We start from the raw sequence: 19443 nt of genomic DNA on the forward strand, positions 1-19443 counted from the left end.
ATGTCATCATGACATTTGGACAAGTTAACATGTTGCTTTCACAAGTCATCATGATAGTAGGACAAGTTAGCATGTTGTTTGCACATGTTATCACGATGATCTGACAAGTTAACATACTGTTTGCACATGTCCTCATGAAATTTTGACAAGTTAGCATGGCATTTAACAAGTCATCATTATACTTGGACAAGTTAACATGTCGTTTGCACAAGTCATCATGATACTTGGACAAGTTAACATGCTGTATGCACATGTCATAACGATAATTCGACAAGTTAACATGCTGTTTACACATGTCATCCTTGAATTTTGACATGTTAGCATGGTATTTGCACAAGTCAGCATGATACTTTGACAAGTTAACAGTGCTTTTTGACATGTCAGCATGATACAAGATAACATGTCATTTGCACAAGTCATCACGATTCTTTGACAAGTTCACATGTTGTCTTCACAAGTCATCATGGTTATTTGACATGTTAACATGCTGTTTGCACAAGTCATCATTATACTTTGACAAGTTAACATGCTGTTTGCACATGTCATTACGATAGTTCGACAAGTTAACATGTCCTATTCACAAGTCATCATTATACTTTGACAAGTTAACATGGCGTTTGCACAAGTCATCATGACATTTTGACAAGTTAACATGCTGTTTGCACATGTCAGCACAATAATTTGACAAGTTCACATGACGTTTGCACAAGTCATCATTACATTTTGACAAGTTACCATGTCATTTGCACAAGTCATTATTATACTTTGACAAGTTAACATGTTGTTTGCACAAGTCATCACGATACTTTGACAAGTTAGCATGTTGTCTGCACATGTCATCATAATAGTTTGACAAGTTAACATGCTGTGTGTACAAGTCAGCATGTTCATTTGACAAGACATGATGTAAATTGCACATGATAACATGCTCAAACGACAAAATAATATCATCGTTTCACAAGATAACAAAAACATTGATTACATAAGACAGTCACGGCGTTCCTCGGTTATCTCACGTCTTAATAAACTTGCACTACGTTCAAGTTTTTTAAATCGGTTATCTCACGTCTTAATAAACTTGAACGTAGTGCTCAAGAATACAAAGTTGTTATATATCGTCGATCGAATTGACTGCCGAGCTTAAAATATATCGTCTTTCTTGGGCTCTAAGAGATCAAAATATCACCAAAACAGATATATACAGTCGCAATTTTTCTACCCTTTCCGACATACTTGGTAAAGGGCGATTTGTTATAATGTGCGAAATATGAAGGAGTGTTCCGAATTAACATGCATCTATTGTTAAAATCCAAGGATAATTTCAAAGCTTTATTATAAACAGTCTATTAAATATAGAATACACTTGTTAATACTAGTATCAAAATGATGTTTAATATAACAAAAATGTACATATATATTCATGTAATGTATCATATATAATTACATGATAAATGCATATATTTACATATGTTTAATTTGAATATCATATCGACTACACGAACTTCAGCTCGTATTAACACAAATATTGCACATTCTATAATATTCACCAGAATTATAAATACATGTAGTTGAACATTGCAGCTATGAAGTAAGTGAAGTGACGTTAATCTTTAAAATTGCACCTTGTTTTCTTTGGGTTACAGATGTAAAACGCACCAGAAGAAAGTTGTAACTTTTAAAATATATTATTCTGTTCAATGAAATAATCTCGTTGTTTCTTTTTAAGTAAACCACATAATTACCACACATAGATTTGTAAATATCAACGTCCTCGCTGCATCTTCGCTGAGCGTTTTTTTTTAAATTCAAATTGGTTTAAAGGTTGATAATCATCAGTAATTTTTATGACGTCGCTAAAATAATGTTCACAATGCATGTTTTTAAAAATTATTCACTTGATATATAATAACTGTCACGTGCATTGTCAATGAATTGTTCTAAAAATAACTAACACATGGGTTTCATGGCGACCATATTTTCAGCACACGTTAAAGGTAGTTGTACACACTTTTGTAAAAACTGACAAACGTCCTTTAATGGATCTATACAGACGCTGAACGGAAGTAGGAAAATGTAGAGCCAAGCCAAAAAGAACGCTACCGGCCACGCTATGAACCATATACACAGAAACCAAAGAATTCCCCACAGGAATTTCGGACCTCCGTCCCCGGAACCTGTCCCTTGACCCATTTTGAAAAGCTGAAAAATAAAATTAACAAGACAGTTAAAATTTAGGCTTAAATACACCCATCAGTGTACATTTAAAACTTCAAAAGGAAGTTCTATGTTATTTTAGTCAAGTATGCGCAACACTCGAAAAACGGAATTTCAAAGAAAATGAGTAACCGTGATAAGTTAATTATATTCAATATTAAATTAATTCATGAAAACAAACGGTATTTTTTGTTAATAAGCACTTCCTAATAAAGTATATGGACATGATAAAAGATCTATTAAATATATAAAAGGCTTATTTACATTTACGATCACTAGGGTAATGTTCACTTAACCCTTGGACATTAAACAGTAAAACAAAATACTTAGTAGTCCGGAATAAGTTATTCATGTGCACTTTTTATACGCCTGCGTGAAATCCACCATCTTTTCGCGTGTATATAGAAGTTAGTTCACCAATTAAATTGACAAGGAAAGAAAAATAATAGAAAATAAACATTTTTTAACTTACAGCAAGATTTTTTAAAATATTATATGATAAAACATCCATATGTTTGGTATCTCTCAATCAATCAGCGTTTAATATTCAGCTTGGAAATTTAATTTTCAATATATATTCATGTACACAAAGTTATATTAATTACGTGTTTTCCGTTTTCTGGTAACTGTACCGGTATTACATCTCTACATGTACACTTGGTGCAATTATTTCTTAATTGTTTAATTAATTAATTGATATTATCTTTTGTCATAAGCAAGAATCAGCAGGTGGTTTTGACGTCACTGATCACTGAGATTACCTTTATTTTTCAGATAATATTATACAGATTATTAACAGGTAATATAGCCCAGTATAAAAAAAGTTGCTTTTGTAACCCAAGCCGCCAGACGAGGGTTATATTACACACATGGCCATATAACATGTCTAAACATCTTTATAACGAATCTATAATTTAGGACAACTCCTTAATTTGAGGGAAACGGAAAATCGCTTGATAAATTTACTCGAGCCATATATGGATAATATTAACGTCATGATTATCCAATGGATATCGACGTTACAAACGTCTTATATTGCAATTTGTCATATAACCAGCCAAAATATTATAACCAGTCAAAATATTCATTACTAGTTAAAACAAAATTAATGTTGCATGTATTACCAAGACCTGATGTTTATTGAATAGTTTGAGAATTCTGTAAAAAAATAACAATATATATTAAACGCCCGCTATATAATTCATAAATATTCAGGCCGAGTGATAAATGTCGCGGACTTAAACCATTTGGCCTGTAACTCCCCGACATATCCAGTTATGGTACGGACGATTGTTGGTCCTACTCGGATGCTTGCTCGTGCCTACACTAATACGCACCTGATGGAGGGACACCTGATGTCCGCCACCAGTAATTTCTTTCCACCAGTAAAGCAGTGTTGACAATTTGACTTAACAAAAAAAAAAAAAAAAAAAAAAAAAAAAAACACACGTAAATTTAAAATAGTAATAAGAGCTTAATAAATCAAAGTACTGAAAGTACTGGGGTATTCATTGTGTTTACAGATCTGACGGAACTGATAGTAAATGAAAACTATTTTAAGCTAATTGCGAGCTGGATCAACCTCAGTCAACCCTGGAAGTCTGTCGTTCAGCAATGTTTTCTAAACCTGATTGGCTTGTAGGTTCAAATTACAATAACAAATCATTCAATAAATAACTTTATTAACAAAAAACAAGAGAACTAAACTTTATAGAACTGAAACAAATAAATATATATACAACACTTTAAAAAAATGTTATCGATAAAATTATTAATGAAATGGTTTTAGAAAATGTCATCAGGCCTTTGGTTTTCATCAGGCCTTGTTTTTTATCAACTGATTCTTTTTATTATTTGACTTATTTAACAAAAGTATCTGCAGTTTTTGACATTTCAAAGCAGTAATTACTTAAAACTGTGTGTATATACAGAAAACAGGAATAAAATTGTATCATACGCATTTTAACAGCAACATAAATAGAATTCTTAAATTAAACAAAATTTACATCTTTATGACAGCTTATCTTGTTTACCCTAGGTCAGAGTGGTAATTATACAGTAAATACTTATTGCTGAATATTCATTAAGCATATCACTCTAAAACAAGCAATATTCTGTCTTTCCAATTATTATATAGACTGATTGGTAATCGGTTTAAACAAATCTTAAACAAGATAAACCAACAATAAAAACTACACTGTTATATTCAAAACAAAGCTAACAAGATATGTTTGTAAAACATGTATGCCCCCTATCAGCAGCCAATTAGTCATGTGATAAGGTTATTATGCATGACTTCTGACCCAGTGATCAAACAATTAATAAGGGTTATAAAGTATCTACTGGTCATGACCTTGACCTTTGACCTCTTGACCCAAAACTCAATAGGGGTCATCTGCTGGTCACGACCAATCATCATACAAAGTTTGAAGTTCCTAGGCCTAGGCGTTTTTAGTAAATTGATCAGAAACCGTTTTTACCTACAAGGTCAATGTGACCTTGACCTTTGACCCCTTGACCCCAAAATCAATAGGGGTCATCTGCTGGTCATGACCAATCACCATGCCTAGGTTGAAGTTCCTAGGACTAAGGGTTCTCTTATTATTGATCGGAAACCGTTTTTAACATACAAAGGTCAATGTGACCTTGACCTTTGACCCCAAAATCAATAGGGTCATCTGCTGGTCATGACCAATCACCATGCCAAGTTTGAAGTTCCTAGGCTGAAGCGTTCTTTAGTTATTGATCAGAAACCGTTTTTACTTACAAGGTCATTGTGACCTTGACCTTTGACCCCTTAATCCCAAAATCAATAGGAGTAATCTGCTGGTCATGACAAATCACCATACCAAGTTTGAAGTTCCTAGGCCTAAGTGTTCTTGAGTTATTGATCAGAAACCGTTTTTACTTAAAAGGTCAATGTGACCTTGACCTTTGACCCCTTGACCCCAAAATCAATAGGTCATCTGCTGGTCATGACCAATCACCATACCAAGTTTGAAGTTCCTAGGCATAAGGGTTCTTAAGTTATTGATCGGAAAGCATTTTTACCTACAAGGTCAATGTGACCTTGCCCTTTAACCCCTTAACCCCAAAATCAATAGGGGTCATCTGCTGGTCATGACCAATCACCATACCAAGTTTGAAGTTCCTAGGCATAAGGGTTCTTTAGTTATTGATCGGAAACCGTTTTTACCTAAGAGGTCAATGTGACCTTGACAATTGACCCCTTGACCCCAAAATCAATAGGGGTCATCTGCTGATCATGACCAATCACCATCTCAAGTTTGAAGTCCCTAGGCCTAAGGGTTCTTTCATTATTGATCGGAAACCGTTTTTACCTACAAGGTCAATGTGACCTTGACCTTTGACCCCTTAACCCCAAAATCAATAGGGGTCATCTGATTGGTCATAACCAATCACCATACCAAGTTTGAAGTTCCTAGGCCTTAAGGTTCTTTAGTTATTGATTGGAAACCGTTTTTACCTACAAGGTCAATGTGACCTTGACCTTTGACCCCTTGACCCCAAAATCAATAGGGGTCATCTACTGATCATGACCAATCACCATACCAAGTTTGAAGTTCCTAGGCCTTAAGGTTCTTTAGTTATTGATCGGAAACCGTTTTTGCTTTCAAGGTCAATGTGACCTTGACCTTTGACCCCTTGACCCCAAAATCAATAGGGGTCATCTACTGATCATGACCAATCACCATACCAAGTTTGAAGTTCCTAGGCCTTAAGGTTCTGTAGTTATTGATCGGAAACCGTTTTTGCTTACAAGGTCAATGTGACCTTGACCTTTGACCCCTTGACCCCAAAATCAATAGGGGTCATCTACTGATCATGACCAATCACCATACCAAGTTTGAAGTTCCTAGGCCTTAATGTTCTTTAGTTATTGATCGGAAACCGTTTTTGCTTACAAGGTCAATGTGACCTTGACCTTTGACCCCTTGACCCCAAAATCAATAGGGATCATCTACTGATCATGACCAATCACCATACCAAGTTTGAAGTTCCTAGGCCTAAGGGTTCTTTAGTTATCGCTCGGAAACCATTTGGTCTACGGACCGACGGACCGACAGACCGACGGACCGACAAGTGCAAAGCAATATACCCCCTTTTCTTCGAAATGGGGGCATAATTATTAAGACAAACAAATATGAAATCAATGCTATTATAATCATTACTTTAATTGTTTTGAAGATGAAATATATATACAAAATAAAGTACAAATGCATGTTAGAGGTATTATGCTTATTCCCTTGCAATAATAGTTGCATTACCTGTATATATGTCATTAAAAGATTGTATAATGAAATGACTAAGGATGAATAATAACAAATATATTGAGTGAAAGTCAAGAAATTTATTAAGTATGAAGTATTGTAAAACTTTTCCCACTTAATTGTTATCCAACCCTAGCCTTTGAAAAAGAATTTGATGAAAAATAATATTTGAATGTTCATCAAGTAACATTGGATAGGCATAATACCACTATAATGCTTACATATTACAACAATCTTGAATTATGCTTTGTAAACAATAATTTTACCGGCATCAAATGAACTTTTCAATCATTTAAGAGGTCTGGTCCCACAAAAAATGATAAATTTCTAACACCTTGGGTAAAAAAAATATAAATTCACATTAGTATACATGTATATGTCCAAATATGTGCTTACATTAATTCTTGCAAATCTTAAATATCCCTTCCTAGAAGAGTTCTTTTTTTTTTTAAAATAGTGTTTTTTTTTAAATAGAACTGAAACAAGTAAATATATATACAACACTTTAAAAAAATGTTATCGATAAAATTATTAATGAAATGGTTTTAGAAAATGTCATCAGGCCTTTGGTTTTCATCAGGCCTTGTTTTTTATCAACTGATTCTTTTTATTATTTGACTTATTTAACAAAAGTATCTGCATTTTTTGACATTTCAAAGCATAAATTACTTAAAACTGTGTGTATATACAGAAAACAGGAATAAAATTGTATCATACGCATTTTAACAGCAACATAAATAGAATTCTTAAATTAAACAAAATTTACATCTTTATGACAGCTTATCTTGTTTACCCTAGGTCAGAGTGGTAATTATACAGTAAATACTTATTGCTGAATATTCATTAAGCATATCACTCTAAAACAAGCAATATTCTGTCTTTCCAATTATTATATAGACTGATTGGTAATCGGTTTAAACAAATCTTAAACAAGATAAACCAACGATAAAAACTACACTGTTATATTTAAAACAAAGCTAATTATTAAGACAAACAAATATGAAATCAATGCTATTATAATCATTACTTTAATTGTTTTGAAGATGAAATATATATACAAAATAAAATACAATTTAAGTGAATTACATGTCACAAATGAGCCGTGTCATGACAAAACCAACATTATGGGTTTGCGACCAGCATGACACGGCTAAAATGTTTTTGCTATCGACTTTTGTTCCTAAATTAACAACAGATTGCATAATGATAAATAAAGATATTGAAATAATTAATATACAATTGGCTCTAAGTGCCAAGCTTACAGATTTTAAATAAACCTTGAGCCCTGTGTTGGCCTTTAAACATGTCAAACATTTAGAAAGTATTTATTAAGGAAAAGTGTATACAAATAATCATGTACCTCTTCATTATATGCCCATGACATTGAAAAAACATTGTGTCATCTGTTTACTTCAAGGTTAGTCACATTGACAGTATCACATTTTAGACTTCATCTCTCTTGATTCCATTCATAAAAAGCACCCCCCCCCACCCTGCAGGGCCAGTTTTAACCCAAGGGCTTTTATTTGAACAAACTTGGAAGACATCCATAAGAAGATGATTCATGCTAAACATCAAAGCTCTAGTTTATTGGGTTTTTTTAAAGAAGATTTTTTAAGTTTTTACTAACATATACTGTTAAAAACAATGACAACCCTGGAGCAGGGCCAGTTTTGACCCCAGGGCTTTTATTTGAACAAACTTTGTAGACACTCACTAGAAGATGTTTCAACTTATAATAAAAACTCTAGCTTTTTGGGTTCTTTAAAAAAGATTTTTGAAGTTTTTACTATATGCATATAGGGAAAATCATTGATCCCCTGGGGCAGGGCCAATATTGACCCCGGGCTTTTATTTGAACAAACTTGGTAGACACTCATTAGAAGATGTTCATGCTAAATATCTTAGCTCTAGCTCTTTGGGTTCTTTAAAAGAAGATTTTTAAGTTTTTACTATTTGCATTTAAAGAAAATTAATGACCCCCTGGGGCAGGACCAATTTTGACCCCAGGGCTTTTATTTTAACAATCTTTGTAAACACTCACTAGAAGATATTTCATGCTAAATATCTTAACTCTAGCTCTTTTAGTTTCTTAAAAGAAGATTTTTTAAAGTTTTTACTATATGCATTTAAAGAAAATTAATGACCCCCTGGGGCAGGACCAATTTTGACCCCGGGCCTTTTATTTGAACAAACTTGGTAAACACTCATTAGATGATGTTTCATGCTTAATATCTTAGCTCTAGCTCTTTGGGTTCTTTAAAAGGAGATTTTTATAAAGTTTTTACTATATGCACATAGGGAAAACAAAGACCCCTGGGGCGGGGCCAATTTTGACCCCAGGGCTTTTATTTAAAAAAAACTTGGTAGACACTCACTAAAGGATGTTTCAAGCCAAATATCTAAGCTCTAGCTCTTAGGGTTTTTTTAAAGATGATATTTAAAGTTTTTTTCTTTCGGTTCCCATTGCAACCAGAGTTCTGCATGGAATTAAATTCTTTGCACAATTTTTAAAGGTGACAGCCAAAGGAACATTCTTGTGAAGTTTGGATGAAATTAGGGTAGTGGTTTATGAGCAGAATGTCATTTAAAGTAAAAGTTTACGGCCGGACGAAAAGGGATCACAAAAGCTTGACCTGTCACTTTGTGACAGGTGAGCTAAAAACTAAGGAATGGAGTTATGGTTCTTTGACACATTGGAAAATTCGAGTCGTTCAAGTTGATGTAGATTCAGTGATAGTTTGGAATAAGCATTTTTAACTTAAGGAATATAATTAAAACATGAAGCAAGGTAGAGTTATGTTTCTTGAACATTGCACTTCCTCTTAAAAGTCTCTATCACTTTGTGAAGTTTTACATAAAATCCCTTCAATACATATCTAGTTATATTCATATTTCGGACAAGAGTGTGAAGGACAAATGTCTTCCTAAGTACAGACTATGTTTTTTTTTCCCTTTATCAACTAAAATCTCAAAAACACCATTAAAAACACTTTTCCTCCCATGAGCAACCTTTTTCCCCAAAAGTACAAGTCTGTATGGAATGAACACAGATATTTATCCAGAATCATAGGAGCATAAATTATAATAACATGCTAAATCTCTGTATAGTTCTATATCAGATACCAGTATGATGAACCTTACTTTTGTACCATTTAAGTTATAGCAAAATTCAGCTTTCAGCTTTCATTGACATACAGAAATGGGTCAGCCTTTAGTCCCCTCTTAATGAAAATAGAAGGGGACTAATAACAACAATTTATTCTCATAGTTTCAATTCTCAGGTTTATTACTTATCATTACACCAGGCAAGCTAAGATACATGTTAAAACCACAGGCACTATATACCACATTTACCCATATATATGCTCATAATACTATATATAAAGACTAAAGGTCCCGAACGAGAGAAAAATATCATGCAAAACAAACAAGAACTGTTCGGTAAAAATACACCAGATCACTATTTTATCTTTATGGTTGTCTCTAGGAATAATGTATCCTATCATAAACACTTTTTACTTCATCGAAATCCTACAAAATGCTCCAAAATACGAGCAAGTTTCCAAATTTCACTGAAATGTCATTGCATGTCGTTTTCGACGTCCAAGCGATGCATGTTAACAAAGGTGAATTCTAGTCAATTTCTACAAAATCAACGAATAACTGTTAAGATTTCGACATACTTTCTTTAAGGCAACTTGTATACAGTCAAACTATGATGTTTTTACTTCACAACTGTCCGACGATAACACTAACAAGCTAATAAATTAAAAATAATTGACAGCTCTGTTCCAGAAAGTAACCATTTCCTACATTACCGCACTGAATATAAGGTAAAGTAATGATTGGTTAAGCGGAAAATCCGAGTTTTAACATTTTCCTTCAACACAATGTTCATGACTGGCCTTGACTATTGACAGGGGATTCAATTCAGACTAGCCCTCTAAAATACTCCAACTAGTCCAAAGTGTTAATGGTGCCTATACAGTTATGATCACTACATCTGGAAACTGGAGATTCCCACCGAGTGTGATGCTTATCTTCATTCGCTTGACAGTGACACATGTCCACCTTAAAAAAAAAGCAATAAAAATTATATGAAGTGCAATAATTTGCAAAAAAATGCTTATCTTATTTGTCTCTTCTTACATTTATAATGCAGAGCACTAGATTTGTGTGTCTGTCATACAAAATGACTTTCAATAATACTATTTAAATATATTCAGGGCCAAAAAACCCTTCTTTGTAGAGGCCGAATATAGGCTGCTTCCCCAACCAAAATAGCCTTTTTTCTTCCCCAGTTTGGTCCTCAAAATTCCCCAGTCTTTTGAAATTTCCCTTAGAATTTAGAACAAAATTAAATGATCCTGTTGAATTAAGGTCTTTTACTGCCTTATTAGTATTTCCAAGTGCTTTTTGCTTTTCTATTTTGAAGAACTTGTTAAAAGTTTAAGTTAAATTTGAGACCCCTTTTCCCGAAGTATGCCAAAATCACGCATATTTTCCCCAAGAAAAAGGCTGAGGCCCCTTCCCCAAAAATGGTGTTTTTGCCCTGATATTTGAAATACAATTTCTTTAATAAATACTCATAGTAATACCACGGATTTAAATTACAGGGATCGGACACTCCTAGTAAACCCATATAAAACGTTAAAATATCTTGTCGCGCGTGTACCTGTACACTCGATATCGGGAAACCGATCAATAATTTTTAGTTTATCGGAGTTAAGCGTAAAATACCTGCGCTAAACTGATACCTTCTCTACAAAAAGTCTTGTTGTCATTCCATTTATCATCCGATTTTGAAAATTAAAAGACACATTTTAAGAAAATTGATTCTATATTGCAAATATCAATTTTTATTGAAAAAAATATATACTCTCTGTCCATACCGACGATTAAGAAATTGAAAACAAGGAAAACCCGGAGTAATTTACCGTTAACTTTTCGGGGTGCGCAATTGATACTTACAGTACAAAAAGTATTGCTGCTTAACCATTTATTATCCGATTTTGAAAATTAAAAGACACATTTTCAGAAAATCGGCCCCTTATTGCAAATATCTATTTCTATTGAAAAAAATATATACTCTCTGTCCATACCGACGATTAAGAAATTGAAAACGACGAAAACCCGGAGTAATTTACCGTTAACTTTTCGGGGTGCGAAATTGATACTTACAGTACTTGCTGCTTTAACATTTATAATCCTATTTAGAAAATTAAAAGGAACATTTTGAGAAAATTGGTCCCTAATTGCAATCATCTATTTTTATCTTAAAAAATATATATGTTCTGTCCATACCGACGATTAAGAAATTAAATACGAAGAAAACTCGGAGTAGTTAACCGTTAACTTTTCGGGGTGTGCGAAATTGATACCTACAGTACAAAAAGTATTGTTGGCGTATCATTTATTATCCAATTTTGGAAATTTGTAGATTATATTTGAGAAAAAATTATTTTTATTACAAATATAGGTGTCAATTAGATAATAATATATATATATATAACTAGCCCGTCTCCCTTCATACCGACGATTAAGACAAAGCCGTGTACAAACGGTTAAAATCTTCTTCTTTTTTCAAATACAACATTAAACTTGATTTTCGGATATTTTAAAAAAATACCATTTCAGACTATTCCACAGCTTCTATTATTTAATGAGCGAATTTGAAGTTGCTTTTATTAAGGGATGTACGAGTAATAGTTGGATTTGTACTTTCCAGATGCAGTTATTTTCCGTAATATCGTAGAACAATTCAACTATATTGTATTGTTTTTTTGGTTAGCACGGGCGTTTACTTGACTTTTTTTCAATCATATTTTAAATACAAAAACAGGCCCTATTATTTTTTTGGAAGTCATTATAACATTTTTGGGATAATTGATATTGATACAGACATTCACAGTTTGAGTCGGTATTGAGCGGTCGTTTTTTATCTGGTAAGTGTAAATTATACATAAACACCTCATTAAAATTAACGTGCCTAAAACTTTTTAATTAAAGAATAAATTTCTTTGAAGTTTCTTGATTAAAGAAGGAACGTTAAAATTCAGGTAGTAAGTGTTAATAACAGTACTTAAGTATCAATGCTATTACCAGCACAATTTTGTGTTCTATATTTCTACAATATGAAACAGTAGATTTTTTGAAAACATTTATTTACATACTTGAACACATTTTTAATTTCTTTTAATTATATATGTAATTATTCTAACAAATGTATGAATTTCAAGTCATTTGAAGATTTCATGTATGTGAAATTGTCATTTGTTATATGCCTTTTACAGTTCTCACGGAATTCACTAAATATCCTTAATGATTCATTTTCCACAAACTCATCAAGACCAGTATCTGGACAATATCTGTAAGGCTTGTCAAGAATAACAAAAAACTCGTCAGCATGACATCCATCACTGTCAAAGCACTCAACTCTTTCTAAAGGTGTTTCATAACTTTCTGTAGTACCATCCTTAACGAAGAATGTGTCACCAAGCGATTTTGATAAGAGGTCTTCCGCCAGAACATCTGCTGACAAATGTTGCTTCCGTGGTTTCTCTCGCTTCATTTTTCTACCAATTTGTCCTTTTTTTCTTGTCATGATTGTATGTTGATATATCACCAAATGACTGTAACAGGATCAATAATCTGAAAATATATATAAAATACCCATAAAATTGAACACATACAAATCAAATATTGAGAAATATTGATGAAGTAAAATTAGTTTTTTCACTTTTAAAAATATATTTTTCTGCAGTGAAACATATTTTCACTTGTGTCTTGCAGGAATATTTTCTTCTAAATTCAGCCGATATTTATTTGCTTTGCTGCATCCCATTTATTTCAAGATTTTGAACACAGCTTCTGAGTCAGACAATAACACAAATGAGTTTGTTTGACAACCCTGTTGAACAACTGATTTTGCTGTCCCTGATTGTGTTTCAGATTTATATGCAAAATACATGTACAGCAACCAAAACATCACTCATGCAATCTGTAATATTTATATCCCAGCTCAAATTAATTTAATGCTGGTCATATACTTATCATTAAAATGAAAAATTCAAGACTTCACTCCTATTTTTTTAAGTAAATTTTGTCCAGGATTTCTACATGTATTTTGAGTGTCATTGAATCCTCCATGACCTTCAGGAAAAGGGTAAAACTTAAGTTATATGAACAGAATATTAACAATTAACTTAGATGTAATAAACCAAAAATAGACAAATTTCAAACTAAAATTACCAAGGAAGTTTGTAAGTAATTCCCAAATTTTTACTTCTGTTGCACTAATCACACAATGGTGATAATAATTAGAACGAATTTTTGAACAACAACAGTTTTCCCTTCTATGAAACGGGAAGCAAATTTCGGAGATTTTTTTTTTATTTATGCGGCCATCTTTGAACGAGGGGTGATTTAAATCTAATGTTGCGGTATTCTACAGCCATATTCTAAGAAAACCATTTATCTGACTGCACAAATCAATACTATGTTAGTATAAACATTACAATTTAAACATAAAATAAATTCCTGTTTCGTCATATTTGGGCAGCAAAATCAGCTTATTTTCGTTCGTGTTCACCGCCATCTTGAATAATTTTACCGTTACAATAAGCAAAATTACAATACTAACTTTCACGGCAGTTTGATTGTTTAAGGAGCTAAATAAAATAAATACTTAATGTAAACATATTCAATAATACTTACTTGACAAATAGTGTGTACCAAAGTTGTATAAACAACGCAATCAACAGCAAAAACCGAGTTTTTTTATCAAATGTTTACACATGTCATCCTCGGTCTACGCCATTATTTCATCTTCTTCCGGTGAGAAGATCTCGCGCATGCGCGCGGCCCGATTTAAAGCCCAATCGGAAGTGTCCGATCCTTGTCAATTAAAGTCCGTGGTAATACTAAATTCCTTTTTTGTGATATTTTTTCTGACACATATGTGCAGACAGTACATTGTGTACACCGGTCTTACTGACCTGTGTGAAACCATTCTAAGCATGATGCCAAGAAAATTTTGGACTTGTGAGAGGCTGTAAATGACCCCAGATTGATCATAAGGTAACGTGTAACCAATGCTGAAAAGCATTTGACTATATCTCAATCCATTGAGAAGTGGCATCACTTTGAAATCAATTTTGACTGAAAAAATCGAGGCAAAGTAGTGATTTTGGGCAATTTTGAGATGTCCCCTCGTTGCCATGGGAACAGAAAATTTAAGCCTGAGCATGTTGTTGCAAGGGCAATGGTCCAGTCAACATTTGTGCCAAGTTTGATTAGTGTTGAAGCAGTTTTTATAGTATTATAGCAATTTGAACTTGTAACGGGAGACTTTTCAATGGAAACAGCCATTTTCACAAAATGCTCATGAAGTAATGGGTTAAGAAATTTTGCATCTTGATTGGGAAAAATATTTAGTACCATGTACAAAGTTGTTAATCCAACAAATTGTATATCATTCAAAGCATAAAAAATACATAAAAAATTGACAATGGAATGTGTTTTTGAACATCATCTGTCTGGTACCATATTGGATTGAAATGGAATGAAGAAAAATTGTCACCTTTGATAACGGAATTTTGACTTATGATTTTTTTCTAAACTTGGAAAAGAAAAAAAGCATATTTGGCATTATTTGCCACTGGGAATGGGTCTGTTAATCTGACCCGTGGTGACACTGGTAAAAATGCATGTTTTCATTCATTTTTTTTGGAAAACAGTTTGGTTTGTGAAATATACATTAAATATTATATAAGTACCTGTTGTTTGTAATAATCTTCTAGTCTTTCTTTAATCTTATACTGTACTTTTTCTAGCTACATGTACCAGCCTTTCCAAGTGAATATTAAAGTAAATAATCTTTTATTTCCCTGAAAATATCAATTTAGAGATTTCATTTTCAAAACCATCCAAAACCATTTTACTTGTTTAAATAAGAAAAATATTTAAAGGGCGAATGCATACGATGATTATCTGCCATATTAATTTTATCAATAATTTCTGGTACAGGAGTTACCTCCCTTCTGTACATTTCTCACTTTCTGCTACTTTGACCACAGCAGTAGCTTCTATATTTGGATTCTTTTAGAGTTGCCCTAGGAAGTGAAGGATTATCACTCCCGAGATCCTGGATTTAATATAGGGTTACACCCTTGGGATTGTTTAGAGACACTTTTAGTGTTTCCAACCTACCTAGAGCTGTACTCAGAAATCCAGACATGTAAAAGAACAAAGGGGTCTATTCAATAAAAGCTAAATACTGGTTCCTGGATTCCCTTGTATTTCATAGCTGGCTCTTTAATGTATACTTAAAGTAATCGTTAACAATTTTAAAGCAGTATGATGTAGATATTGGTAATCTAAACTTGTATGAATTTTGGCATACTTTCACTTTAGCAAGACCCAGTTAGTAAAAAACAAAGATGGCTGAATCACCTCTACTAATATAAACCACAGACGACTGTCCTAGCTTAGATACAACAATATACATGTTGATAAAACAAATTGAACTTAAACTTAGGCATCAAGCAAGTGGCAGATATCATGATCATTTTATGTATCAAAACCACACACCGACTGCCTCTGCAATTTTCATAATAAAAAATTATTGTTACCAGTATATAGATTTACTTACGTCACAAGGAATATCCGCTACAATACCCACGACAAAAAGGTTACAGTCAACCTGGAAATAAATATTATACAGCATTTACCACATCAATCTAACTTTAAATCCTTCATGTAATTTTGATTCTTATTTAATTTTTGAACATAAGCGACTTCCGGTCGTAAACAAACAAAGGAACTTCCGGTATGAGTCATGTTTATGGCGCGAACCTTACATAATGAAATTTGTTAATATTTCACAACCAAATACAAAACTCTAAAAAGCAGCTCATTAACCACATTTTCTAACGAAAAGAAAGTGATGAAATAGATAATAACAAACGCCTTTCACGCTATTGTCAACAATGGGCCAATTCTCAAAAGTGGGTCAACCTCGTGTTTGTGTTTATGTTATGACCAAGTTACGTGACACACGAGTAAACAACAAAAAAACATGACAATGATCAAAATCAGTGGATAAGTTGGTCTCAAATCGAAACATTCTAACACTTTCATTTCGAATTATAGGGAAAATTACGTAAATGACAAAATGACGAGCGGCCGAGTCAATCAAAGTGTTTTTGAACTTGGCCGTTTATTCAAATTTCCCGTAAAATACTCGTCAAGTTATGTAATGAATAAATATATAAAGTGATAATCAATGAAAAAAAACAATAACTCAAATATATTTACTTACAATATGTGCGATGGTTGTTGATTCTTTCCTGAGCAATTTCTCTTACGTGTTGTTCTCTTCGATAAATTATTGTGAGTCTGCGCATGCGTTAATAATAATTTGTAGCGTAGAAATACAGGAAATTTTTATCGATGTTTTTAGATGTCAAACATGAATAAAGTGCATGATTTTCGGGTAGAAAAAACTTTAACATAATTTTTTGCAACATTGGGACAGATAAGTCATCGCTTAGCGTATGCTTAAAGCGATTTAAGTGCAAATCATGAACTACTTTATGTCACGGACGTATAAGCGGATGGATGCTGTTCAGCAAATCCACTCTGCCTACCTTTTTTTGAGATTGTACTTATAACTCTGTATTCATTCTGCTTCGCACAATGAATACAAAAAGTGACAAACTGCTGCCAGTTTCAAAAATGCATATGAACGACAAGACTCGTTTAATTATTTGTCAACCCAAAAAAACGTGTTTTTTAATCTTAAATTTTATATCCAACGAAAAAAATGTTGGCAACAATTAGCTATGAACTATTCCGTTTACATTATTTTCACATTTAATTCGTTTATTTTAAATGCTTATCATTATATTTTCATTCCACTAAGTACTAAGTATCCGCTTTACAATAGACAACATGAAATTACACATTTATATACAGCTCATTGTTTCCTTTTAAAATCTTACTAAAAGTACACTTTAACTGAAAATGCGCATTAAAAATGGTCAAATTCATTTCCTGGTTTACAAGAAAAACAATGGTTTGAAAATTCTGTACTTACGTTTTAAATCCGATATGTGTTTTAATTAAGAGATACTATAAGAGTATGATACTTTCATGTGCAAACTTTTAATGAAGATAACTACATATATATGTTATATGTTAGCTTTCAGATTACATTGTATGTTTAATGTACGTACATTGATCTACGTGCGCGTGATGATACATACACGGCGAGCAACTAAACAAAATGTTCGGCAGACGGTCGCAAATTCAATATTAATTAATAGATAACAGGGATGTAAATATAGGTTATCTACGTCACTGTAGATAATTATAATAAAACGTAACTTTACATGCATGTTTTATAGTAGCATCTGTTGTTAAAAGCCGTTCAACTTCATGATTTTTTTAAAATTGATACATTTAGAATTGATCATATGTGTGCATCCTAACAAATAATACTATATAGAAGTGCAAACTAAAAATCATCATTCTGAAAGATTATCTTCTGAATAAAAAAATCACTGGTGCATAATGTCATGTTCTGAACTCATATATTTGATTAGTGTTTTTTCTCGCAATGAAACGTTTAATTTTTCTTCTATCGTTATTCTATACGTTCAGGTTTTGTACATCGTACACAATCGTACATTAATTGTTCAACGAAATTAAATTAATTTATTTCGAATCCAAACACTACAGACAGGATCGAGGTTTTCCAAAGAAATAAAAACTGTTCTAAACTACTTTATGTGAAAAATGAAAACTTTTATTTATGTACATATTTAGATTTATTTTTTTAGAGTCGATCATGTAGAACAAATGCCCGCCGTGATTTAACGTATATAGTCATCATCATATGATACTAGTAAACAATTTACTCACGTCCTTGAAAGACACATACGATGAAATGATTGAATACTAAATGCGGTCACACACTTTCTATAACTTCCAGTCACGTTTTTACATGCAATGATAAAATCGCGCTTTATTTTCGAAGATTTTCAAACATATACATTTGAATCAAACGATGCTTAATTTACAAGATATTTAAAACAAGAACTATTGACAGTCCTAAATGAATGAAAAATTCCTTGCCTATTTTATTATATACTATAGATTAAACAAAGGGCGGGATTATGCAAATTACGTTGGCGAGTCACGTGAAGTTAATCAATGATGTCACGTGAAAACAATGTAAGAGAATAGGCACTTAAAACGATGATATAATTAATGGTTGCCATTTAAGAATGTTTCGGAAAATTCTTGGTATAAATATATCTATTTAAAAAGTCGAATGTTTTCAAAACAATTGACGCAACACATTTGTAGTTTCCATAACAAGAGAGCCAAGGTGGCCCTAGATCACTCACCTGTGACCAAATGCTATAGTTTTTCAATACAGAAATAAGTAATCGAATCACATAAGATGTACATGTATTATTGTCAACATAAACTCGCAAGCTATATGGTTACAGCCGCATTTATAACAAAAATTTGCTTGTAAATAAACTGATTTTCTGCATAGTATATGTATTATATACACATAATATATACAATGTATACAAGAAGACCTTTTTACAATACGATTTTTTCATAGTAACGGATGTTGCATTTTGCGCATGGGCATTCTGCGTAGGGCAAAAACGTTATAACGATGACTACAATTTATTTTGGGATGACTTAAAAAACGTGAATTGATAATTATAACATATATACGAAAATATGCGGGACTTATAATTTAATCAACAAAAAGCACATTCAAAACTCCTCTGTTTGAGGTATTATATATTAGAAGACTTTTTCATATAGATCTCACAGACATTTAACTAATGTTTATCTCGGAATACATTGGCGATTACCAATACATGTACTCTTTTAGGAAACGACTGTT

The 19443-nt window shown here is 32.6% G+C and overlaps 2 long non-coding RNA genes across 2 annotated transcripts; both read right to left on the reverse strand.

Moving 5' to 3' along the window:
* Positions 1-1413: 1413 nt before the first annotated feature.
* LOC132735224 (uncharacterized) lies at positions 1414-17746 on the reverse strand. The gene is made up of 2 exons (XR_009626422.1): positions 17608-17746; positions 1414-2199 (listed from the first exon to the last, which is right to left on the reverse strand). It is a non-coding gene; the product is annotated as an uncharacterized LOC132735224 (long non-coding RNA).
* LOC132735225 (uncharacterized) lies at positions 9485-17207 on the reverse strand. The gene is made up of 4 exons (XR_009626423.1): positions 16831-17207; positions 16162-16212; positions 15287-15397; positions 9485-10580 (listed from the first exon to the last, which is right to left on the reverse strand). It is a non-coding gene; the product is annotated as an uncharacterized LOC132735225 (long non-coding RNA).
* Positions 17747-19443: the final 1697 nt, after the last annotated feature.

This window comes from Ruditapes philippinarum, unplaced genomic scaffold, assembly GCF_026571515.1.
Source record: "Ruditapes philippinarum isolate M1 unplaced genomic scaffold, ASM2657151v2 ctg538_1_1_1_1, whole genome shotgun sequence".
NCBI classification, from domain to species: domain Eukaryota; kingdom Metazoa; phylum Mollusca; class Bivalvia; order Venerida; family Veneridae; genus Ruditapes; species Ruditapes philippinarum.